Source organism: Saccostrea cucullata, unplaced genomic scaffold (genome assembly GCF_032062105.1).
Source record: "Saccostrea cucullata isolate Sc308-1 unplaced genomic scaffold, CSIRO_AGI_Scuc_v1 ctg1699, whole genome shotgun sequence".
In the NCBI taxonomy this organism is placed as follows: domain Eukaryota; kingdom Metazoa; phylum Mollusca; class Bivalvia; order Ostreida; family Ostreidae; genus Saccostrea; species Saccostrea cuccullata.
The window spans coordinates 143,069-170,600 of record NW_026920104.1 but is presented as its reverse complement, the minus strand read 5'-3'; the positions used below and the strand labels follow the sequence as shown (position 1 = coordinate 170,600).

Sequence of the window (27,532 nt, the reverse complement as noted above, 5' to 3'; positions counted from 1 at the left end):
TACATGAGAAATGATGAACCACAAACTATTAATCTGTGGAGGTAAACAAGGAAATGGAGAAAATTATTATTTATTTTCATGTGTTGTAGGGGTTCTTGCTGCCGGGTTAAAAGCCTGTCAGTTATGTGGCCACCCTCTCCATCTGAAAGATTGTGTGGGTGAAAAGAAATTTGGATTGGCTCACATTTTGTTGGTGAGATGTAGCTATATGGAATGTGGGCTGGTGAATGATGTTCCCACAGGAAGCAAGCATAAGACAGGCAACCGTGCAAGTGCATGGGATGTTAACACAAAATTAGCTGCAGGTAAAACTTTCTGAAATTATAACCAAAGTATCCTGAATCGTACAAAGTTTTTTTTAGAATTACTGAGCATAGGACATTAAATAATTAATTTTACAGGTATGATAAATGGAGGATTCGGTGAGTCCCATATTAACCCTCTGGCTGCGACGTCAGTGCTACAGAAATTATAACGTCACTGCGAGATTAAAACGACGTCACAATTTCTTTGACATTATTTTGCGGGCTTTTCAATATTTCGGGTTATAACGCTGAGTGCGCGTCTTCTACAGGAATGTGTACAGGGGAATTAATTCATATGCGATATATCAACAAAACTATGAAGAAGTTTTTTTATTTTTACAATTTCCGTAAATTCTAATTATTGTATTAAGATTTTTTTTTTCAATTAATTGTTTTATGTTATCCCAATCAAATAAAACTGATAAACAATTGCGAGAAATGAATATATATCAAAATCATACGCAAATTTAAAACAGTTTGATATACAATGATTATCATTATTTCTAAACTTTTTAAAAGTAATTGCAAGTATAATTAAGTAAAAATGAAAATAGTATAGACAAATAATAGTATTTTATATTCTTGATTTTACATATATTTTCCATCTGCATGCATTGCAATTTCTAACGTTATGCGGTCTGAAAAAATAATAGAAATTCAAATATTTGATTTTATTTATTTTATTATACCTCTGTGAATTTGTTCAATATAAAAATATGACGAATAAACATGCTATCTTTTCCAAACAGCCCCTACTGTGAAATAGTTTTTGTGCTATCTGCCCATGGTGAAATAGTCATCAAACTATTCACCGGCAGCATTCTGTTTCCCTCGCTTTTCATCTCGGAAAACTTCTGGTTTTATACGGATTGTGACGCGTATGTATTATGACGTAACAAAAACTTAAGTCAGCATCGGTATAATATGGAATATCATAATTGTGTGTACCCTGGACTCCAAAAAGTTAACAAAAGTTAGGTCAGCATCGGTATAATAAAACACCTATTTACTGACTATTCGGACAATAGCAAGTTTATCTTCCCCCTCGACAGCAAACTATTTCTCTCGGCTGCGCCTCGGGAAATAGTTTGCTGTCTTGGGGGATGATAAACTTGCTATTGTCCTCATAGCCAGTAAATAGGTGTATATTATTATACCTCTGTGAATTTGTTCAATATAAAAACATGACGAATAAACATGCTATCTTTTCCAAACAGCCCCTACTGTGAAATAGTTTTTGTGCTATCTGCCCATGGTGAAATAGTCCGCTGCGCCTCGGGAAATAGTTTGCTGTCTTGGGGGACGATAAACTTGCTATTGTCCTCATAGCCAGTAAATAGGTGTATACTGTCTCTCGGCGCAGAGATTTATCGCTTTCTTCAAAAATTGAATAAAAACCAAAATCAAATTACCCCCCCCCCCCCCAAAAAAAAGTTTTTATTTTTAAAGAAAAATTTCCTAACATAACAATTTTGAATAATGAATTCAAATCAAAATGTATCGGAAATAATTCTATAAATTCTTTTAAAAGTTGTTAAATATTTCATTTATTCTAGTAGACATTAAATGTTGACTTTAAGGATATTCGATCCTCAGCCAGGAAGGATAACTCCAAAAATTAATATTTTATTTGAAATGCATCAAAATGAAGCTTGAAAGTGAAATTGTTTCATGCAACAATTTTCATTTTATTCATCTTTATAAAATTCAAGGTTTTTGGAAGTCTTGGAAAAGGTCTTATAAGAGTTGAATTTTATACCCTATAAAAGGGAAAAAAATGAAAACAGTTTTAGAGAAATAAGATTTTCTTGAATCCAGCCTTTGATAACAATGCTTATTAGCATGATATGATTTAAAGAGTGATTTGTGGTGTCTTGCAATGATAGCAAAAGCCTTTTACACTATGTATTATAGAATATATGACAGAAATTGAAGACAAAAAATACCAAATAAGTATAAAAATCATGTCAATCTCTCTGAATGCCTGGATACCTAACGTTTTTTCACCTAAAATGTATTAGTTGATCAATTTGCAATTAGAAAATGCATGGCTGATATTCCAATTCGCTTTTTCTTCAAAAATATTGGAAATTTGACATTTTTCCCTATATAATATGATTAACTTTAAAATTTAACTTTTAAGAAATCCTATGGATAAATTAACATAACTTTGTGGATTCAGAGATACTTTTATGAGTACTTTTGATTACTTAACTGCTTATTTTATAAACCTGAGGATCGGACTACCTTAAATGAATCCAAGAATTATGAAGAAGATTTACCAACAAGTTGCTTATTTAATGTCGATATTTACGGAAAATTTACTTTCCGGTCTAATATAGTTTGGCAAACTTAGAAAAAAAATGCCTGATTATACTGGTTATACTGATTATACAAAGCTCAGTGCTTTTTTAAGTTTCTAATAAATTTGCATAAAGACATTGGCTAAACGACGTTTTCAAACAAAAGATCTTTGGTGAAATAGGGAAAACTTTTTTTTAATTAAAAAATCTTTAGCTGTAAAAAATGTAGACCATCAGAAACAATTAATCCGTTTGTCTTTTTTTTTTTTACATGAATTAGAAAAAAAGTAATAGTGTTTTCAGTTTACATGTATAAGAAGCAAAATTCAAAGTCAACATTTAATGAGGATTTCCTTACTTTTCTGGGTTTTTTTTTTTTTTTTTTTCGAAGAAGTCGACACAACTAAATCATTGACCTAAAGGACTCCATTTTCTACATCTTTTCATTTTGTTATTTTGAAATAAAATTAATTTTCTGTTGAGTATACTATAAATGATGATGTAGAAAACACACAAGTACTGTTCTATGTGATCAGAGGAATTGACGGGATTGTGATAATTCAAAATTCAATTTAATATCTGAACATTTGAGAAGATATGTAATCTTCGCCATAATCATAATGAATGGAATATAATTTAAAAAACGTAGAAAGCTGCTTTTCGTAGTGTCTTGTATCTAGAGAATTCATTTGACAAACGCATTTTTATTCTTCTTGCAAAATATCGTATTGTTTCTAATATGGAGTCTAATAAATGTTTTGATCACTTTTTTTTCGATAATTTCAAGCAGACATAACATAACAGAAAAAATGTGCATTGAATAAATTTTTAAAGATCCAGTTTATAACTTATATTAAACCATGTATTGTTGCAGATATAGAATACAGTTCTCCCTGAAGTATATTGATATGTTACAGAATGTATCACAGGATCGTGCATGTTTGTTCACACGATGTTCAGGGTTTATCTAAAATTGGAAAAAAGTCGAAATAATAAACGTACATATTAAGGATACAGGAGGGCGAACAATAACCATACACTGATTAAATCCCCCCCCCCGCATCCCAACCCCGGAGTCGTATTTACAAATCATATTACCTGATTGCACCTGGGTGCAGTGTTTCATTTTTTAATGGATTAGTACATCTGAAATATCATTAAGATAAATCGCTTTACTTGCAACAGGGGGGGGGGGGGAGGGGGACACATGGATTACAAAAAAATCATTTATTTTACATAGTTTCCAGGTCTATATTCAATTATTTTTACAATGAAATATTGATTACCGGTATATAAATTGGATCTAAATTAATTTTTATAGTAGAATTGCTGTTAAGGTTGGGGGGGGGGTAGGTAAATTTTGAAAGCATATAGATATTGACAATACATAGAAACTTTGTGTGGTTGTGTTAGTGATATAGCAATGATTTCAGAAGTTTACATTACGATAAAATGAGGGTTTTAAACTCTGACAAGTTAGCAAAAAAATTTCAATGTCTTGAAATTTACATTGACCTCACGACAACAAAGAATGAGGGGGGGGGGGCAACCTGCAGCCGCATAGACAGGAAAATTTACCAAAGCAAAAATAAAATACATACTCAGAAAAAACAGGGGGCAACACAGTATCCCTTTTCAGGATCTTCTAAAACGAACACATATAGAGTACGATGCTAACTCCGTATTTAAGGTTCTTTTTACTAGACGAAATGAAAATGTAGAATGAGTTCTATAAATAAAATCTAATGGACTAGTGCGTTTGGACATGCCGAGGGGTATCGCATGGAATCATTGCAATGGAGAAACGCCACTTGCATCGAGTCTGGTGTCATGTTGCGAAAATAGAACCTGCTCAGCTCTGCAATGCGACTTGTTTCCTCTTAATTCCAAGAAAGTCTATAAAGCTTTTAAATTGATCAGGTACAGATTATCTATTAATTATTCGAAGATTTAACGGTGATTCTTCGATAAAAGTTGGGTTTAACAGAGTCCTACGTCGATCTAGAAAATGGTTTGTAAGAGTGCTACTGAGATTCCTAGCTACTTCTACAAAATTGACCCGAAGGCAGATGAACATCATTTCCGCTGTCAGATTCCTATTTAAACTAAAAATCAAGATAATTTATTGAAGCAATCTTTCTTAAATCTTGGAAAAAATGCATAAATTTGAATGAATAAAAAATTTAAATTGTAAACTTTTTTTGAAATATTTCTAAATTATACACTGTAACGTGCTTTTACCCCAAAAGGACAGAAAGAATTCCTAGTATTTACATTTGGTACTCTTTTGAAAATTTCAATATAACATTTTTTATCATATAAAATTATGATTTTTCCCTTAACAAAATTGACTATTATCCTGAATTTAGGTTTACACATGCATGTATTAACGGTATTAATGTTAGAACTGAATTGCGAAAAAGTATTCACTAAAAGATTGTATACTGTTGAATGTCCCTCTCGAGAATTTTTCACTCATATGGGGACGTCACCGTATGCCGGTGAAGGGCTTCAAATTTTGACCTTTACTCGGCACTCAGGGCCATTGAGCAGTGAGGGATCTTTATCGTGCCAACGCCTGCCCCTGACACGGGGCCTCGGTTTTTAAGGACTCATCTGAAGGACCCTTCACTAAAAGAAAAATCTAGAAGAAAAATCTAGTGAATTTAACTAGTGAACATCGTAAATCCTTTGTCGTGAATTGAAAGCTTTCAGTTAAGAAAGTGAGTTGTGTAGCTAGGGTCGTATTGATACTTAGATACCGGCCTAGTGAAAGTTGCTTATAAATTCTAGCTTCATTATAATTGTTATCTTACTATACGTAAATATACCCAATACATGCATCTATAGTAAAACTACTTTTAAGGTAGTTATTATATGGACAGTAAAATTTACTAGTTTTCTCAGAGACTTTCACTACTTATTTTTTACAGTGTTTTGTTTGCGCATTTTAAACTTGCAAATCAATGCATGAATTATTATAAAATATTTTTTTAACTTTTAACTTTCATTAATCGGTAGTTGTTTTGAAATTCTTAAGCTTTTATTTCAGCAAAAACTGCAGTCAAATTTAATTATTATAATAATTATATAAATTTCAATTAAGAAAGCGAAAAGACGTCTCAAACTTTATGACGTCGCCAGGGACATATATGTCCCTCTCGCAGCCAGCGGTAAAAGGACATATATGTCCTTCCCGCAGCCAGAGGGTTAATGGATTGTTATCTGCTTTGAACATTCCTACAATAACGCAGGCAAGCTTGAAGTCCAGAGAACGGGAAATTACACCTCATCTCAACAAAATGGCAGAGGACAGTTGTAATAAACATCTCGATGAAGAAATCAGCTTGTAAGTAATTAAAGCCACCTATCACTTATAAGGAATAATACATATATTTGGTAAATATATCCCTGCACAATCTTAAGAGAATATTTTACGACGTAGCTGCTTATTAGATTAATGAAATAACCAATTTCAGTGTAATATTAGTTTGATTTTTATATGACTTTAATTTCAGGAGTGATGGCAATCTCACAGCTGGATTTGATGGGGCCTGGCAAAAAAGGGGAACAGGTCGTGCATACAACAGTCTTACTGGTTAGCCTTTCTTCATTTCAAAATAATTTTTTGTGAATGCCATAGAATATTCAGAAAAAATCAAATTACAGAAAATACCTGTTTCACTCTCTGATTTTAAACTTTTACAGGGCATGCATCTCTAATTGGTGAGAAAACAAAGAAATGCATAGGAATTTCGGTGATGGGAAAACGTTGCAGAATATGCGAGTCAGCTGAAATGAAAGGGGTCCCTCCAAGAAAGCACAAATGTCCCCGCAACTGGTCTGGGTCAGCAAAGTCCATGGAGCCAGCAATGGCATGCGAGATGCTCCAGGGCATCATAGACCAAGGGCATAGGGTAAATAGATTTTTGGGGTCAACAGTTTAATTTGATTTTACATGTATGAAGAGAAGTTTAGCCAGATTCGAGCAATATCTCTTAGCAAATTGGTCAATACATATTATTTACCATAATTTGAATTTTATCACAGTCTGAGAGGTATTTAAAATATATTTATAGAATAATTAATTTGTATTTAGTTATACATAACATGCTTTAAATTTTTGACAAATTTATTTTCAAAATTGTCTTTTGTATATGTAGGTGCAGACCTTAGTTATGGATAATGATTCAACCACTATTGCAAGGGTAAGGGCAACCGTTGATCCAACCATAACAAAAAAGTCGGACAGCAACCACACACGAAAAGGGTTAATGGGGAGCCTCGTAGAACTCGGCAACACCTACAAAGTTTTGAAAAACAACAGAGTACGTTCACACATTGAACGTTGTTTTATGTACTGTGTGAAGCAGAATTCAGGGAACTCCACTAAGCTTGCTGAGGACTTGAAAAATATAGTTCCCCATTTATATGGTAAGTTTTAATATAAATTCACTAAACACGATCTATATGAAAATGATCATGGAATATTTTTTATCTTTTGATGTTAGGATTACATTATAATATTAATGTTAAAGGTGAGCATGATGAATGTGGAACATGGTGTAGGAGTCAGAAAACCAATTAAAAGCCCAAGAATCTGCCATATGGAAAGCCACTTTCTGACCAACCCCTCCGTGTAGCTCTGGAAAGCCTGATTAACAAGTACATCCAGAAAGCTGATGAACTAGTAGACTTGGGATCAACTCAGAACAACGAAAATTTCAACCACATGGTTGCCTCTAAAGCACCAAAAAGACTGTAAGTACTTAAAATTTTATTCCATTGTTTTGAGAGAAATATAAGTGGAATTAAAAAAGTTTTGTGTCATTTCTAAATTTTGTATGAAATAATGACAGATTTTATGGAGGTTCTGAGAGTTTAAAAACAAGGGTCTCGGCTACTGTTTGTCAAAAGAATGAGGGCTACAATTATATCACGGAGGTAGAATTAATTGTTTGGAAATGTTACCAAGTTGTATACTTTGTTGTTGTTTTTTTTTTTTTTTATAATTATTTGGTTTATTTTTCTTATTTTCATTTTCTGTTAAGTTTGATTAATTTTGTTTTCTTTTGCAGAGTTACCATTTTTTGCATTTGAATTTTAGATTTAATACTTAGGTTCATCCAGACATTTATATAAAAAGTCATATATAAGGAAGTTACTTGGACCTTAACCTGAAATTCTTTATATCCATATAAACAACATTGAGATAAGTTGCTAAGGGGATTCATGAAAAATTTCTTATAAATATTTCTTTATAACACTTTTACTGTATTGGGTTCCTTAGAAAGTTGTTGGAATTTGAATATATATTACTTGTCAATGTATCTTTGACTGTCTATCTTGTAAACTTGGGCTGCAATTTTGATAGACTTGCATGTTTTATGAATTATTCAATGTGCTGTGAATTTCAGTTGAATAGACGATGTCAGCTGTCCCCTGGAAGGTTTACAGAAAAATGGACATCAAAACTAGCCAGAAAATTAAAAAGACAAAGGTTGGCGCAGGCTCAGAGGAGTGTTAAACGACGCCGGCTGCAGTTGAAAAATGAAAGAACATCAAAAGATGCCACCCAGTCTGTACTCGAAGGTAATATTTCATTTATAATAACAAGTAATTTAAAATAAATTCTGAATGAAAAGTTTAGAAACTAAAATATTTCATATAATACATGTAGGTGCAACATATAGCTCAAAGATAGGACTGGAGGAATCAGTTGACTTGGAAGACATCAGCATGGAGCCGAAGTCTGTGTGCCTAGAAGGCAGTTCATTTATAGTTTTTGATCTTGAAACAACTGGACTAGGTAAGTGTTCACTTATAATTCAAATATTGGCAACAAGTTTTCCTTGTCAGATTTTTTTTTTAGCAACAATTATTTTAAAAAGTTTTTATTTGATGGCTGAGCAGATTGTGCTAAAAGTTAAAACCCTTTCTTTGATATAGGCAGGTCTTCAGAAATCCTTCAGATAGCATGTGTTTGTGGTACAGAAAAATTCAATGTCTATATGAAACCATTTCTGCATCTGATGCAACAGGTTAGTATAAAGAAGTTATAATGTTAGCAGAAAATAACTTTTGAGTCCTCCTTCCCATCTATTGTTCATTACAAAGTATTTACAGATTAATTCAACATGGTTTTCATAAAACAGGTCTTACATATGTTGGAGGCATTTTGAAACACAATGGAAAAGCTGTACAGTCAACATCAGCATCTGAAGGACTTTAAGATTTCCTCAAGTTCCTGTCACGGTTTCCGGATTCCATTTTGATAGGACATAATATCCAAAATTTTGATTTACCTGTTCTCCTACACCAGCTGACCAAATATAACCTTATGAAGGACTTTAAGGGGACAGTATCAGGATACATCGATACTCTGAAGCTTTCAAGAAAAGTTATCTCTAAAGCTGATGTCGGAAACTATAGACAACAGAATCTTGTTCAGAAACTGTTAGGAGAAACCTATGAAGCCCACAATGCCATCGCAGATGTTTCTTCTCTACAGAAATTATTTGATCTGAAACTAAAATCACACTGTGATAGTGATGACATATTTCATTTGTCCTACTACAGTTGTAAGGAATCTTTGGATCCACTTGTGAAAGCAAAAGTAATTTCTTCTGTAACATTGAAGAAACTTGTAGTTAAACTACTTTTACTTCACGCAATATATGTACACGCAGTTGGACCTCAACATAATGGAGAGTTTTACCATGAACTATCTGGCATGTGAAATATGTAAAACTCTATACATTTGTTGTATTTCACTCTTATTTGGAGAGATTTGAACATATAAAGGCTGGTAATTTGTTTATATGTTGACAAATATGTGATTTGCCAGGTTTCCTGTATGATGTTTTAATGGGGTACCCATAGTTTTTTAGTCGTGGCTCAAAATTTAATGTGATGACATATGAATTTTATCTCTTTAATCTGTTCAGTAGATATCTATCTTTATTTTTAAATTGATTTTAAAAGTTTGGCTCTGAGGAAAATTAAGGAAAATGCGGTTAAGTATTTCTTTCTGTCATGGCGTGTTGAATTTTTTTGGTGGTGTATAAATAGTAAAAAAAAATATTCTCCACTGCATCTCTTTCATTAAGATAAACAATTTTTATCATAAGGGTACATATTGACATAATTTAGCAAAGTATGGACAATGTTTTTAAATTAATACATATTTTGTGAATCTAAATGTAAATGTATGCTTATAGCAGCAAGAGACGAAAATTGAAGTTATGGGGTATGCTTGTATGTTGGACTGTAACAGTAAAAATAATTTGATTACATCAAGTTTTCTTGTGTTTTTCTGTTTAATGAGATGTTTGTTTGTAGATTAAAAACCGTTTTAACTGAATTGCACAGATATAATCAAAAGCAGGGATGTACCTTAAGTTACGATAATTGTCTGTCTTACTAAACTTCGTATCGGAGCTACTTTAAGTAAAGATTTTATGTTTTACGCACTTCTAGATATAGAAGAGGGAGGTTCACTAGAGTTTTGTACGTGGTGTCCAAGTACTCAACCACTCCTCATAATACAGCATGCTTTCAAAGACCGTAGCTCGATTTATGCCATTCTCTCGTTTATTTATTTGTATTCAGTTTATTCTTAAAATAGCAAAAATATGTACATGTTAATTGGGCATATAGCTCGTGAAATAAGCGTTGCCTATGTTCCGACATCTATCCTTATTATATAAATGTAACTGCATAACCTGTGTTTTATAACGTATGCAAAAAAACAATTTAATCAAATCGGCCGCTAACATATTTAGCATGTCAAAAAGTACTTTTACAACTCAAAGCATTCATGCAAGGAAAGCACAGGATAATCAAAGCTGAAATAGTGATTTTTTTATATTTCAGGCCGTCTTCAAAGCAAAATAAATAAATATTTTTGAAAATTTAATAGGGGGGGGGGGGCTGGGGTAGGTAAACTTTTTTTCAGTGTCGACTACTTTTAGTACCAATTCTTATACTACATTTTCGGTACATTTCTAACAGTGGGGGGGGCCAAACAGGCTTTGAATTAACATTTCCTATAGTGTGTGTAAGGTTGGGGAAAAAAGTGGGGGGGCCAGGCCCCCCCTGGCCCCCCCGGATACTACGCCCCTGTTATGAATTGATGTTTGTGAGAACCCCATAACTCTTTTATCGATGTTGCGATGTCTTCCCTCCTCTCAACGCTTTAGGGTTTGCAATGTTAAATGCATAAATGCTCGCAATTAAGCCAAATAACACTTGGGAAAATTTTCCACCAAAAACTTTTTTCATTGTTTCTTGAAGGATTGACGTAAATTGAGAAAAAAAAAAATGAACATTGGAATACAATTTTTTTTTTATTTCAGAGAATGGAATTGATCTTTATTTCAAAAGAAAAAGATAAAATAACAGTCCTAAATAAAACGTCAACAGGCTGGCATCTTTCCCAATAGCACCACTCGCATTTTCTGCAATTAAAAAATAGTGATTGGATTGACAACAAGTGTGTGAAATAGGACAGTTGTCGAAATATTTATTTCTTTTATGTCCTTAATTTTATCACGTGATATTCATTTGACATTTGTCATTATGGGATGCGCGTTTATCATTTTTAGCTCTACTGGTCAGAGACCAGAAGAGCTTATGCGATAGTCATGCGTCCGGCGTCCGTCCGTCTGTCTGTCTGTCCGTCTGTCTGTAAACAATTTTTCAAAATGCTACTCCTCCTACAGTTTTGGTCTAATTTCAATATAACTTGGCACACAAGTAGACTACACTAAGATACATAATTCTGTATATCGGTTTTTGATTTCATCGAACGGTGTTGCCGTGGTTACTAAAAATAGAAATTTCTGTGAAATTCTTTCAAAATGCTACTCTTCCTACAGTTTTGGTCTGATTTCAGTATAACTTGACACACAAGTAGAATACACTAAGATACATAATTCTGTGTATCGGTTTTGGATTTCGATGAACGGTGTTGCCTTGGTTACTAAAAATAGAAATTTCTGTGAAATTCTTTCAAAATGCTACTCCTCCTACAGTTAAGGTCTGATTTCAGTATAACTTGACACACAAGTAGACTACACTAAGATACATAATTCTGTGTATCGGTTTTTGATTTCGATGAACGGTGTTGCCTTGGTTACTAAAAATAGAAATTTCTGTGAAATTCTTTCAAAATGCTACTCCTCCTACAGTTTTGGTCTGATTTCAGTATAACTTGGCAAACAAGTAGAATACACTAAGATACATAATTCTGTTTATCCGTTTTTGATTTCAATGAACGGTGTTGCCGTGGTTACTAAAAATAGAAATTTCTGTGAAATTCTTTCAAAATGCTTCTCCTCCTACAGTTAAGGTCTGATTTCAGTATATTTTGGCACACAAGTAGACTACACTAAGATACATAATTCTGTGTATTGAATTTTAATTTTGATGAACGGGTTGCCGTGGTTACTAAAAATAGAAATGTCTGTAAAATTGTTTCAAAATGCTACTCCTCCTACAGTTTTGGTCTGATTTCAGTATAACTTGGCACACAAGTAGACTACACTAAGAACATAAAGAGACTTTATCAACGATCATTATTCTATTTATTGCTGTTGTAAAGTTTCAAATCCCAGCTGCTTAAGTACTTTTCTCTTCCTTTGCTATAAGTTCAAACCAGTAGAGCTTCAGTCTCGACAGAGACTTCTAGTTCATTACATATTTGTGATGTTCATCTGTCGTGCAACTTACATCTGACATCATCCATTGTTCAGGAAGATGATAAGAAAGACTTAAACGTTATTTTCACGGTAAAGAATGCACATCACGAAAAGATGTGTGTACCACAATTTTGATTGATTGATTGTTGTTTTACGTCTCATTCGGTAATTTTTCACTCTTATAGAGACTTACCATATACCGGTGAGGGGCTTCTAATTTTGACCTTTACTCGGCATGCAAGGCCATTGAGCAGTGAGGAATCTTGATCGTGCCAACGCCTGCTGTGACACGGGACCTCGTTTTAAAGGCCCGCAAATTCCACCTCAGTTGCCGAGAGCATGGCGAAAGACCAGTTGCTGCCCTTTTTTATCGACTTTGGTCAGTCGCGGCCGAGAATGAAACTCACGACCTCCCGATCACGAAGCGAGCGCTCTACCGTCTGAGCTACCATAAACGGTTCAAGGCTTTTGAACATGAGGTAATGGCTATTGAAAATACATGATCTAATGAAATATGCATTTAAAATAATGAAAGAAACACACCACATAATGACAAAGGGCAAATCTGGTTACAAAAATATCAATGATAAAATCAAGCAACATGAATAATAATGCACACCACTTGTTGACAAAAGCACATCTCATACCGATAAAAACGCATTGTATCATGGATGCGGTATTTTTCCTTTGAAGTTGCCTAAATGTTAAATCCAGTTAAAATGAAAGGGGGTGGAGCTTAAGCATGCGTTAACTTCCAATGTGATAACTTGTTATTGCACACTTTTAAAATAAAGACAAAGTGCTAAAAAACATTTTATTTTTTTTCACAAACCAACAAAAAAAAAAAGTTGACACATGTACTGTCATGTACACAGGAAAAATGTCCACATGTGTTGAACATATGTTAAACATGTGTTTAACATATATTTTTTACACATGTAAAACACATAAAAGGAGCACACATGTATAGGGTGTTTATTTTTACACATGTTAAACATATGTTTCACATGTGTTTAACATGTGTAAAAATAAACACATTGTATATTTATACATATGAAACATGTGTTAAACATGTGTTTTATATATGTTATACTTTATATGTGAATTATACGTGTATAATATTACTGTTGTACTTTTTATCATTTTTATACTTTTTTCATGTCTGTCCACATATGTGAATCATATGAAAAGGGCAGCATATGTAAATCATATGAAATAGTTACATGTGTTCTCTTTCAATATTTATCACAAGGAAAAACACATTCTTGTACACATTTAAAAATCAGATATTTCTGCTTTAGATGAAAATCCATTACATTCCAATGATCTATCTTCATGGGTTAAATATTTGAAAATTAATATCTTAAAATTCTTACACAACTTTTTTGATAAATAATTTTCATCAAGAGAAATAACTTATTTTTCAGTGTACTTTCTAAACAGGAAAGTATACAAACAAGTCAGTAGCATTTGTCGATACATATATTTTACATATTCTAAGTTGAGTACAATTAAAAGATTTCCACAAAATGATTAAATAGTTAAACATGCATACATGTACAAATGAATAACATAATTAGTCCATGTACTTTTTTATAATTTATATGATTTGACATGAAAGTGTCCAAAGCAAAATTGAAATATCACATATAACATTTCCCATGTATTATCTATTGTAAATTTATGAACCAGAAGTCTCTGTCGAGACTGAAGCTCTACTGGTTTGAACTTATAGCAAAGGAAGAGAAAAGTACTTAAGCAGCTGGGATTTGAAACTAAATAGAATAATGATCATTGATAAAGTCTCTTTATGTTCTTAGTGTAGTCTACTTGTGTGCCAAGTTATACTTAAATCAGACCAAAACTGTAGGAGGAGTAGCATTTTGAAAGAATTTCACAGACATTTCTATTTTTAGTAACCACAGCAACACCGTTCATCGAAATCAAAAACCGATATACAGAATTATGTATATTAGTGTAGTCTACTTGTGTGCCAAGTTATAATGAAATCAAACCAAAACTGTAGGAGGAGTAGCATTTTGAAAGAATTTCACAGAAATTTCTATTTTTAGTAACCACGGCAACACCATTCATCAAAATCAAAAACCGATACACAGAATTATGTATCTTAGTGTATTCTACTTGTTTGCCAAGTAATACTGAAATCAGACCAAAACTGTAGGAGGAGTAGCATTTTGAAAGAATTTCACAGAAATTTCTATTTTTAGTAACCACGGCAACACCGTTCATCGAAATCAAAAACCGATACACAGAATTATGTATCTTAGTGTAGTCTACTTGTGTGCCAAGTTATATTGAAATTAGACCAAAACTGTAGGAGGAGTAGCATTTTGAAAAATTGTTTACAGACAGACGGACAGACGGACAGACAGACAGACAGACGGACGGACGGACGCCGGACGCATTACTATCGCATAAGCTCTTCTGGTCTCTGACCAGTAGAGCTAAAAATCAAGTTATTTGATATTACAGCATACAAATAAGAATGGGAATTAAATCTTTACAGGTCAAATACAGACAAGATTGTGTACATCCTCCCAATTTCATAATTATTTCATATATTTTCTTTCATATATGTTCTTTTTCCTTCTGTATCTTTCAGTTTTCTTCAGTTGTCCTCCCTCTGATCTTCCATGAGCTTGACCATTTTGAACTATCTTTGAACTGTACCCAAAATGCAAATCCACCATTTCTCCCTTTCCAGAACAATTTCTTTGTGGCACAGAATGGTCTCTACAAAAATTTCAAAAGTAAAAATAAAACAATTCTTAAATTACAAAATCAATTCTACAAGTAATATTAAAGTTCAGCAAACAAATGTGTGCCCAATTCACTAACAGAGATATGATAAGAGATAAAACTAATGTTAAATATGTTATACTAGGTGTTTTGTGGAATCCTATGATGTAATTTTCAAGACAATTACACTGTTGAAAGATATGCTTCACAATAAATTCATAAAAAGCATTTATTTTTTTGACAATTGATTTTGACAATTAAATTTGGAATGTTCAAACAGTATTACTAATTCATATTGACAAAAATTAAGAAGATTCTGACACAAATATTTTATTTTTGGACAAAAAAATACTACAGAGAAGTAGACAGGCAGAAAAACAGACAGTGTGATTCCAGGATATCCCAAACGTTGTTGGGAAGAATATAACAAAGTTTATTTAACAGTGTGTAGTTACCTTAATTAAGCTTTTAAGCAAGTCTTGGATCTTGGGATTTATTCTTGTGAGACGCTGACTGTATATTGAACCTGTAAAACAAATATTCACGCAGTAGATATCTTCTTTGCATAACTAAAACTTAATTAAACTACAAAACTACAACTACAACCAGAAGTCTCTGTCGAGACTGAAGCTCTACTGGTTTGTACTTATAGCAAAGGAAGAGAAAAGTACTTAAGCAGTTGGAAATTGAAACTTTTCAACAGCAATAAATAGAATAATGATCCTTGATTAAGTCTCTTTATGTTCTTAGTGTAGTCTACTTGCATGCCACATTATATTATAACCAGACTAAAACTGTTATTTGGAGTAGCATTTTGAGAGTATTTAACAGAAATTTCTATTTTTAGTAACCACGGCAACACCGTTCATCGAAATCAAAAACCGATACACAGATTTATGTATCTTAGTGTAGCCTACTTGTGTGCCAAGTTATATTGAAATCAGACCAAAACTGTAGGAGGAGTAGCATTTTGAAAGAATTTCACAGAAATTTCTATTTTTAGTAACTGCGGCAACACCGTTCATCGAAATCAAAAACTGATACACAGATTTATGTATCTTAGTGTAGTCTACTTGTGTGCCAAGTTATATTGAAATCAGACCAAAACTGTAGGAGGAGTAGCATTTTGAAAGAATTTCACAGAAATTTCTATTTTTAGTAACCACGGCAACACCGTTCGTCGAAATCAAAAACCGATACACAGATTTATGTATCTTAGTGTAGTCTACTTGTGTGCCAAGTTATATTGAAATCAGACCAAAACTGTAGGAGGAGTAGCATTTTGAAAGAATTTCACAGAAATTTCTATTTTTAGTAACCACGGCAACACCGTTCATCGAAATCAAAAACCGATACACAGAATTATGTATCTTAGTGTAGTCTACTTGTGTGCCAAGTTATATTGTAATCAGACCAAAACTGTAGGAGGAGTAGCATTTTGAAAGAATTTCACAGAAATTTCTATTTTTAGTAACCACGGCAACACCGTTCATCGAAATCAAAAACCGATACACAGAATTATGTATCTTAGTGTAGTCTACTTGTGTGCCTAGTTATATTGAAATCAGACCAAAACTGTAGGAGGAGTAGCATTTTGAAAAATTGTTTACAGACAGACAGACGGACAGACAGACAGACAGACAGACAGACAGACGGACGGACGACGGACGCATTACCATCACATAAGCTCTTCTGGTCTCTGACCAGTAGAGCTAAAAAAGAGAGAGTACATGTTTGTAGGTTCTTAATAGTCTTAATTAATATCTTACATTTTACCAGAAACTATGTTCTCTAGTGTTGGAAAAAAATAATAAATGTCACGTAATGAATACCGGTACATAATAGATGTAAATATCCAATGGATTAGCTAACTGATGTACTTTCAACAGTCAACACATATGCACATGTACTTGTACCTTGAAAGTTGGATGTCACTGTTATTATTAATTTTTAACTGAAATTCAAAAATTCAATAACCCCCCCCCCCCCTCCCCCCTGAAGTCATTTACAGTACATGTACCAGTTTCATAGCTTTTAAAGCCAGCAAATTCTATTCATACTTTCCATATCTTAAAAGTGCACTGGATTAAAACTGTTTTATAATATAGAATAAAATTATTGTAGTACTGAGTTGACTTATTATTTATGAAGTGGTGCAAACAATATAATGTAGAATTATAAATTTAAGGAACAAAAAGAAATTACAATGTATCAAGAAATATTTTGTCATGAAGGAGTCATTGCAGATGTTTACTTTGATTTTTTATTGCAAGTATTTATTTTTACCTTTAACATGTTTAATATTGTGAAGATGCAGTCTTCTGTCAAATCAGCTTTAGGATCAATCGCCAGTCTTATCAGCTTTGGGCTTTTTAGACGCAGCAATGTGACACGTACTGAACTCAAGTTACTGCATGCATCTATAGGCCATGAAAACAAACACTTGTTATTAAGTTGAAAGAATCGACTTGACAGCCATCTCAACATACATAAACACCAACTGACAGTCACAATGGTTTCAAGGTTTCTACTTTCACTTTCATATCAGTACGTAACAAAAGGAAAACCAATAATGCCTTTAAAAATAGCCTAACATGTAATGTTTACGTTCATTCAGAAACAAATTTATCCAAAATTACTTTAATACCTGTATACAAATTATAAAAAATAGTAATGCCTTTAGCCTAACATGTAACCGCTTACATTCACGGGCACTGGAAGTTAATATAAATAATATAGTATGTGTATGTATAAAAAAAGAAGGGTCTTTTTTATACATACACATACTATATATTTACATTAACTTCCAGTGCCCGTGCTTACATTCAGTCAGAAACATTTTTCACCAAATTTACTTACAGATCACTATCGTTAGGTTTACGAAATGCATGACAAGTCACAATGATAAGAGTATTACATGTATAATATATAGAAGTTCATACGCATGCACCTGTAATTATAATGAAATGATATTTTAACAATATGAATTAGGCTAAAAGTCTTTTAAAAAATGTTTGGAGATCACTTACCTTTCCAATACACCCAGGACGTCTGCTGCAGCAGTGACGTCAAAAATGACGTACATTTTCATCCGATAGAAGACAAAACCGGTCCGGAGACAAATACGGAATTATTTTAATTTTACTCAAGAAGTAAGCCAAGCCCAAAAGATTTAAAATGAAAAGAAAATGAATTCATTCTTTATCAATTTTGTCTGATAAATGCATTATTACAGAAAAAAAATTGTGAAACTTTTTTTTTTTTAGAAGGGAAAGGGGGGGGGGGGATAAACAAAGTAAAACTTTACATGAGTAAACTTTTACTAACATTTACAAATTCTTTTGAATTAATGTACACACACATATGAGATAAAACTTAACATGTGTATAACATGTGTATATGAATACACATATATTTTATATAAATTAAACATGTATAATTCATCTGTATTTTCGCACACATATATTACATATATATAATACGTGTTATACATGTGTGGTGAAAAACATGTGTTTAACATATATATTATCTCACAGGTGTATAACATGTGTATATTATATATGTTTTACATATAAATGAAACACATATTTTACATGTGTTTATTTACACGCATGTATTACATGTATAAAACATGTGTTGAACACATGTGAAACCAAACATATGTTTAACACATGTGGACATTTTTCCTGTGTATGATTTAAACCAAATTTTCAAATTGTTCTGCATTAAGCCATGTCACAAGCGTTTGTCTCAAAAATTGAACGAAATTTTACAGTTTTCAAACTGAAACTTGTTGGTCAAATCCGCCATTGCCCTGTTGTCGATTTGTTTAGACGAATTGCTGCTAGAGGCCATAGACTGCAAACTCTCACAGACTTTTTCCAGCGTTTTTCAGCACACATAGGTTCTTGGTTATCATTTTCGTCATACGGTGTTTCCATTTTCATTGCTTTTGGCGCCGGTGGATCAAGTATTTTGCTGACATTCTCTGCTACCTCTGGACATGATCGTTTGTACTTCCGCACTGCTCGCTCTGACCTATGTCCGGTTCGCTCCATGATCGCCTGTTCATCCATTCCAGCGCTGTACAACTGGCTAGCACAGGTGCGCTTTCCACTGTGGTTAGTAAAGTTTCCAACGAGACCCCCCTTTTTGCAGATGATTTTCATGAAGGTTTTAATCTTATTAACACCAACAACTTGTGCACCATATCGAATAGGGTTCCCTGCAATTGGACGTCTGTAAAACTCCCCCTCGTTTCCAAGTGCATCAAGGTACTGATGAAAATAGTCGGCTATGCATCGATCTCCTTTAAAAAAAAGTAACAAAAATAAATTTATATTCATCAATTTGTAGTTTTAAATGTAAAAAAATCAATCTAAAGGAAAAATACCGTACCTGGTTGACAATAGTGCCGAATGTCTTTACTTTGCAGAGATGGGTGGGCAAGTCCTCCCTTAAGGGGGACCTATGTCCGAAAAGTCTTTGTGTGAAATTTTCAAAACTTTGACATTTCTTTCCTGACCACTTGATCTTAATTTTTAGGTATTAAAAACAATACCTTTATATGCTTATTTTTACACAGGAGCACGTGCAAAAACAGTGTGAAATGCTAAAAATAGATTATTTTTCAGACGTTATTGTTCTACTCCAAATATGCGCTAAAAAGAACCAAAAATGTCAAATCACATTCGAAATCAACATGTATTTAATTTATATGACTTGTATCTTTAAAATGAAGGCAAATTCATTGTAATTCATCTCGCATGAAAAATTATACAGGAGCACAATGTAAGTATCACCCCGTTTTTCTTGTGGTATTTTTTACAATTCCGACATGCATAACAGGTTATATCTTAAAAAGTCTTTGTGTGAAAATGTGGTAATTCATATTTTTTGAAAGAAATTACCCCTTTCTTTATCTTAACAAGGAAAAAAGTATACCTTTATGATAAAATAAACGAGAAATATAACGTTTTCTTTTATTTTCGTACTCTATTGTCATAAATTTTGACCTTTTTGCACTAAAAAAAAGGTAAGTTAGCACTGACAAACATCTGAATGTAAAACTATTTTGCAAAACACGTGTATTTTGTTTTGATAAGAAATAATTTAAACAGATATACTCTTTTTTTTCTTCATTCTAATCATTCTGCCCCCCCCTCCCCGTCAACAACCAACACCTAATAGGAATGACTTTATACAATAAAATCTACATACACTATAAATCAATAAGTAAATATAGGTACAAGTACATTTCTTTATTTTCCTTAGTTTTATCCAGAAAATACAATTAATGGTAATCATAAAATTAAACATATTTCCCTAATTTAAGCCGCTGTCTTTGCTGAATTTTATCTTATATTTTTTGCATTTATATATCAGCATATCATAGAGGTACTTCTTCACAACTGAAATTGCTATGAATTATCAACCAAAGGAAGAGAATTCTGATATTATCAAACTCCATAAATCAAATAAAACTGTTTTAAATGTTGAAAAAAATTTCTTTTTGAAAATGTGCACGTTTTTGATTAAGAACAATGTTATGCATATAATCACAGTTGCAAAAGTCAGCGGGAAAAAAAAACAAACGTCGCTATTGTGACGTCACATAACGCTGCTTTGACGTCGAACGACATAGGTCCCCCCTTAAAAGTCTTGTTTGAACCGCCGCAAAAGTGGATGTATTTACCTCGCCCATCCTCACCAATCGTGACGTTTGCACATGTCAAGTCTCTATGCTCATCAAATCCCCGCAACCCGAATAATTTACACATGTAAAAAAAACACTGTATACTGTAGCGTCTCCGCGGACTTGTTTCCCAGTACTTCTCTTTCCCAAAGCAGTTCTTCGTCTTCTTGAGTTATTGGATCTGCCTGTTTGACTTTAGTTCCCAGTCCTTTAGACAAGAGGGATTTCATTTGAGCATCCAGCGTTTTTCTAAACTCTGCAAATTTCAAGTCTGAAAAGAAATTAATGTCATGTCTCTTGTTGTCTCGCAAATACCTTAACAATCCACAAACAAGATAGTAGACCGACTTAGGTGGGTATTCACTTCCGTCCTTCTTCCGTGCGTCGCATACAAAATGTGTCAATGAATAACTCATAGTAGAAACATCCATGTGTAGAAGTTCCGGTACTGCAAGTTCAAAAGGCAGATTCTTGTTTTTTTTCTTGGCGCCACTTTTCGAAAACCCCAAATGCCCAACGAGTATTTCTCTTTGTATTTTGATTTTCTTGACTAGAAATCAACTTCTCAATTTCGGAATCAGAAATTCCCCCGAAACGCTTGGTCGACTCATCGCTGTTCGTTTCACTGAATCTATCGGTGGCACCTCCGTCCATGCCGTCCAAATTAAAATCTCCAAACAGATCGAGGTTCAGCGCATTCGCGCCTGTCGGGTTAATGTCAAAGTGATTCATACCATCAATCAGTTCCTCTTCTTTTTCAATGGCATCACATATCTGTGATAGAGTGAAATCATCCTCGGTTATTGCTAAAAAGTCAATCTCATCAAAATTGATGGTGCCGATTTTGTCGTCCATTTTCTCTCGCTGTTATACTGGAAATGTTCGTCTGCACACGAGTTGCGCTATACCACAATGCTTTGCGACGGTGGGCGGAGTTTATCAAGAAAATTCTAGACTTTTCTAGATATTAACTTGTTTCCGCTGCACTAACGCTATATAAGGAATGTAGGCGGAGTTATGCATGATACAAGTTATTTATAGAACAGTTACTCGTAATAACTTAATTTATCGTACATCCACATTGGCCGAGACTCGTTGCTGCGCAACTCGTCCCGCCCTAATGTGGATGTACGATAAATTAAGTTATTACTCGTTAACTGTTCTCTAAATATCACTCATGTAATAACAAAAGTGTATCACAATGACAAAATGCACACCATATAATGGTAAATATTCATCATATATTTAATTCTGCTGTGAAAAGACGACCCATGTGTTCCATACCCTAATATAAATATGTTTTTTTAAGGATAGACTTGTGTTAAGAAACTTACCATATCCATTCCTTGATCGTATTTGCTTTAGCTTATTAATGGTCGATTTCGCTTGCATGATAATCAGCATTGCGTTAGGTGCATGTGGGTTAGTCTTACAGTCAGATATTTGTTGTTGTGCACAAATATCCTGGATTTTGTCACACTGTTAATAAAAAAAGGAATGATTGAATGATAAAAAAATGCTATAAATAGAGCAAGTAAAAATTAATTAGAAGGAAGGGGATACGATTTTGAAAAGTCATTTTTTAAATCAACAAGCAAGAAATAAATGAAATGAATCGAATTTTTCTGATCATTAATAAACCTTCTTTTATGCAATTATATTGAGGTTCGCCCAATGAAAGATTATACCTTTTATTGCATTTAATATATAAGATTAATACTAATTAGGACTTGATTACCTCAAAATATTTTGATAATACTATATATACTGAAAGGATTAAGTAACGCAAATTAAACTTTTGAGTTAAATTAAAGCGATTATTTCAAATATGTTTTCCACCATTGTTATCATACATTTTAATCCATCTTTATTCAACAAGTTACCAAAATTTTGTGTGATTTTGAGTGATAATTCCTGAGATATTGATATCAATATGTCGACACCCCCCAAAAATAAAACTAAAAATTCTCATAATCTCCCTTTCGCATCAGTAACAAACTTGATTTTCCTGTGCATTGAGTTCACCAAAGTAGTTATCTTTTTCAGAGCATTATTATTCAACCCTTCCGACGGTAGTCTTAATGAGTGAGATAAGCTGTATTATTCCAAAGCCAACAAATCCCCACGCCCATTCGAATACGAATTTTTGATTAAGGATAGAATGTACAGAACCCAGTAGGTTTGGTACACGTGAATGTTTGTAAAAAAGTCTCGGCAAACACTAGCTAAATTTTTCCAGTGTAAACATGCTAAAAAAAAAATCACGCAAAAGACGCGTACGTGCGCGTTTGAGACTAAAATAGACGTAAATTGGCCAAGCTCGCCCCCAAAATTAGAGCAGAAAGTTTCTGTCAATTTAGGATGAAAAAAATGAGTATGATCGTCTGCTGTATAAATATCAGTTTCAGTGATAATGCCTTGACAATAACCGAGGTGGCATGATGAAAATCCCTTTCTTGTTGTGACGTTGTTACGCGCCAACATCGCCGTCATGGTTGGTTGGAAACAATTTAAATTAACTCTCTGACAACAAAAAAAACAACTTTTATTGGGTTTGAGAAGTTGAAAACAATCTGTACAGCAGCATGTTTTTGCCTTTTAATTCACTTATGCAATATTGAATTCAATTACTAGACCCACATTAGCTTCCGTCAGCCATACCACGATTGCAAGAAATTTATACTGACTGCAAATATGCAAAAATGATGTCTAAAACTCTATTGCATCGTATGGCACTACAAAATTTTATCACAAAATTATCATCATCAACATGCACGTGTTTTTGACTTTTTATCATTTCCCCTACGTGACACCATACATTTCATGGTTGAGTAGTTTTGACTAGCGATTTTAGTGCAAAGTAACCAAAATACACATCTGACCAATTTTCAGATTTTTCGGCCACATAGTCAAAAAATTTTCCCATATTATGTTCTTATGCGTTTCTTTTTCCTTTCAGTATATTAAACAGGACATTTTCTAGAGTCTTTCAAAGCAGGTCGAGATATTAAATTGAAGGGTTTTTAAGCTTGAGAATCGTATGTACTATAGCTATCTATGTGTGAAAAAGTTGACGTACCTGCAGACATGTCCTTTAGAATCCGCTCGTATTAAATGATCCACTACGTCTGCCTCGCATGGTCTGGAGAGGGAACACTGGGCATCACATCCTACAATACCGAAAACCGTACATTATTGATCTCACTGATTCAGTTTACGTATACATTTAACTTAAAAGCCTTTATATTAAGTCGTTTTATCTACCTTTAGGGAAAATGTTGGCGAACACAAAACATGTCAGAAAGAAAATTATTGATTATTTGTTCATATTCATGGTTTTCCTTCAAGGAGAAATATATCTTTTCTTAATACTGCTAAAATAGTCCTGTACAGTTTGAAATAAGTTTTCTGTTACATTTTTATTTTTCAGAGTAGACAATGAACATATTTATTGATTTGAAAAAACAAAATGTCTTTTTTCAAAAATAAACAAGAATCGTTTACTTACTAAATCCCTCATACATACGTATGTAATGCTATTTTTGAAATCCTTACGTTCGCCGTAGCTGACAGATCAAGTGTTCCCTCCACAACCCTCCAGAAAAGTTTAATGATGTTTAAAGAAGATATGTAAGTTTCTAACTGATTGTATAATCTGTCTTTATAATTATCTTTATATTTTGTGTAGAGACTTAAAATTTCAAAAGATTTTTTATCTCTCTTAATACATAAACTTCTGTCTAGGTTACAAAAACAACATCATAAAAGAAAAAGATATATATTTATAAAAAGTTGCAATGAACACATAAAAATGTAAATTATGATAATCATGAAAGTACATACAAGTAATCACCGAACATTGTATACTTTTTTGTTTTTTAAAGTTCATGTTACCCTTTAAGAACTTGTTTTCTTTGGATAATTTTCAGAAGACAGAAAAATTATGCAGGTTTAAGATAATTCTTTTTCGTAATACTCGTAATAAATTCATAAACAATTTTACCGAGAAAAAAAATATCTGAAAAAAAATCCTATTGCAATTTCAAAAGAAAAAGTACAGTTTTCCTAAGTTATTTCTGTTGACAACGACAACACTTGCAATGATCAATATTAATCAGTTAAACACGTCAGGTAGCTCATGGTTGTAGGAAAATGAAGAGGTTACTCTTTGATCCCTTTACTTAGTACACATTGTGAAATCGAAATCGAGTTCCGAAAGAGTCATCATAGATTCTCGGCAATAAAGATAATAAACGAATGTAATATTCAAAGTTTACTTTATTCTTAAATATGCCTTTGATAAAGTGAATATTTGACACAAATTAGCAGACTTTCCTTCAAATTATATGTTTAGTATGTTTTAAACTCAATTTCGAGCAAGTTAGCAAATAATACAATTTCAAAATATTTGATTTCTAAACATTTCAACATCGCAAAATATATATGTGTTTCTAGCAAAAATCGTGAAGTCTATCCTTTTCTTTATATTTCTTTTTATAGTTCTTAGTCTTCAAAACTGCAGTTCTCAAACTAATTAGAGTCAGTTTGAGAAGGTTATATTTATATGTACAGTTTGAGAAGCAGGAAAGAAAATCCAAGTCCCGTCGTCAACAGGCTGGTTGCACCTCCTCTAGCTCCGCTTGTTTGTTGCGTTGTTGTTTCATGTACTGATACATCTGTAAAATTAAAATATTTATCTAAGAAATACGTCTGTTATACATCATTTTTTTCATTAATTTTTCTTTTATAAAATTTAGAAAGATTTGTGTATTTTAACAGATTGAATGATGTAAAAAGTGCATGAATATTCAGGCTTATTCAGTAATCGTGCAGGTTGTAGATTGGATTGTTTCCTGTTGAATGCATTTTTACCTCAATGTCTAAATTAAATCAAATTCATTGTGTTAATTATTCATTATAATTCAGCTTTTTTTTTTTAAACTTAATGTTTGTTTTGTTAGGTTTTGACAAAAACGTACATGTATTTGAAAAAATAAGTTATCATTTTTAAACATATATGTGTTAAGACAACATGCCATCATCACCTTTCATGTGCATGCACGTGCATTTGCTTGCAACACGTTAAATGACAAAAAGTTGATATCATTGTAGCATTTAAAATTCTTTTAAGAAATCCTGCGATATTGAGCATATACTAAAAAAATGTTCTAAGGGAAATTGGCACAAAAAGGGATTTGGGGCGCGTTTGGGGAACATCTGTAACGGTCCCCATTACAATTAGAACTAGTGCTAATTGTAACGGGGACCGTTACAGATGTTCCCCAAAGCTCCCCAACTCCTTTTTGGTGCCATATTCCCTGTAAGCTTCATTAAATAAGACAAACTCTCTGCATTTTAACTTTAACAACGTTTTTCTCAGAAGGATACCAATTATATTCAAATTTTAGCATTGCACCCGTGCGCATGTGAATGCATGTGCGTTATGATCATATCATCTTGTGTACACTATCTATATATTTTAATATACAATATATCAAAGCATTCAGTCCAAAAGTATGAAAAATCACTCTTTCAAGTGTATTTTTCATTTCAGTCGTTCCAAATGCATGCACGTGCGTGCACGTGCATGATGACCATACCTTCTTGTAGGAGTCCCTTACATCTATCTATATTCTAAATCCCATTCTGTTTGGTTGAAAAACAAGGGAGTTATAGCCATTTCAAGTTTAAGCCAATCAGATTGCAGCACACGTGCATGCGCGTGATTTCATTACTTTTTTCTATATCATATTGTAGAATGTCCTAATGCATGACAATGTTTTAAATTTCAAAGCATTTCGTCAAAAAACAAAGTAGATATAGCCATTTAAAGTTTCAGCCAATCAGATTTCAGCACACGGGCATGCGCATGCTTTCATTAAAATTCTTATATATCATGCTGTAGATCTTCATAATGTAGGTTTATGTTCAAAATTTCAAAGGATTATGACAAGAAACAAGAAAGATATTGAGACTTTAGTTTCAGCCAATCAGAGCGAAGCACACGTGCATGCGCGTGAGATCTTGCTATTTTGACCATGTCATCTTGTGCATACTACTAATATATACTTATAAAATGAGTTTCAAAGCATTTCATCAATGATTTTAATAGTTACGTCTGTATCAATTATATTGGACATTTCTCGTGTTGCACGTGCGAGCTCTTGCAAGCACATGTGCATGCACATGCTTTCATGATAAATCTTATATTACAGGCTGTAGATCTCCCTAATGTATGACTATGTTCAAAATTTCAAATGATTTTATCAAAAAACAAAAAAGATATTGAGACTTTAGTTTCAGCCAATCAGAGCAAAGCACACGTGCATGCGCGTGCGATCTTGCTATTTTGACCATGTCATCTTGTGCATACTACTAATATATCCTTACATTATAAGTTTCAAAACATTTCGTCACAAAATAGAGAAGTTACGGTTATATCCATTATATATTGGTCATTTTAAGTTTTGCACGTGCGCGCTCTTGCAAGCACGTGCGCGCGAAATGACCTTGATTCCGCAAATCTACATAACATGCCTTCTTACCCTAAAAAGGTTTCACCTAAGTCGGATGTGTAGTTTACAAGATCACTCGCGGACAAAATTTTCCCAGGAAGAAAAATAATAATAATAAGAATAATAATAACTAGTGCTAATTGTAACGGGGACCGTTACAGATGTTCCCCAAACGCTCCCCAACTCCCTTTTATAATCATATTCCCTGTAGGCGTAATTAAATAAGACAAACTCTATGCATTTGAGACTTTAA

General features: G+C 33.1%; 1 long non-coding RNA gene and 1 pseudogene across 1 annotated transcript; one reads left to right on the top strand and one right to left on the bottom strand.

Moving 5' to 3' along the window:
- Positions 1–5,824: 5,824 nt before the first annotated feature.
- Positions 5,825–9,347, top strand: LOC134243414 (uncharacterized; annotated as a pseudogene).
- Positions 9,348–11,010: 1,663 nt separating this feature from the next.
- On the bottom strand, positions 11,011–23,929 carry LOC134243385 (uncharacterized). Its single transcript, XR_009987021.1, has 3 exons — positions 23,844–23,929; positions 22,099–22,243; positions 11,011–11,067 (listed from the first exon to the last, which is right to left on the bottom strand). It is a non-coding gene; the product is annotated as an uncharacterized LOC134243385 (long non-coding RNA).
- Between the last annotated feature and the right edge of the window lie 3,603 nt (positions 23,930–27,532).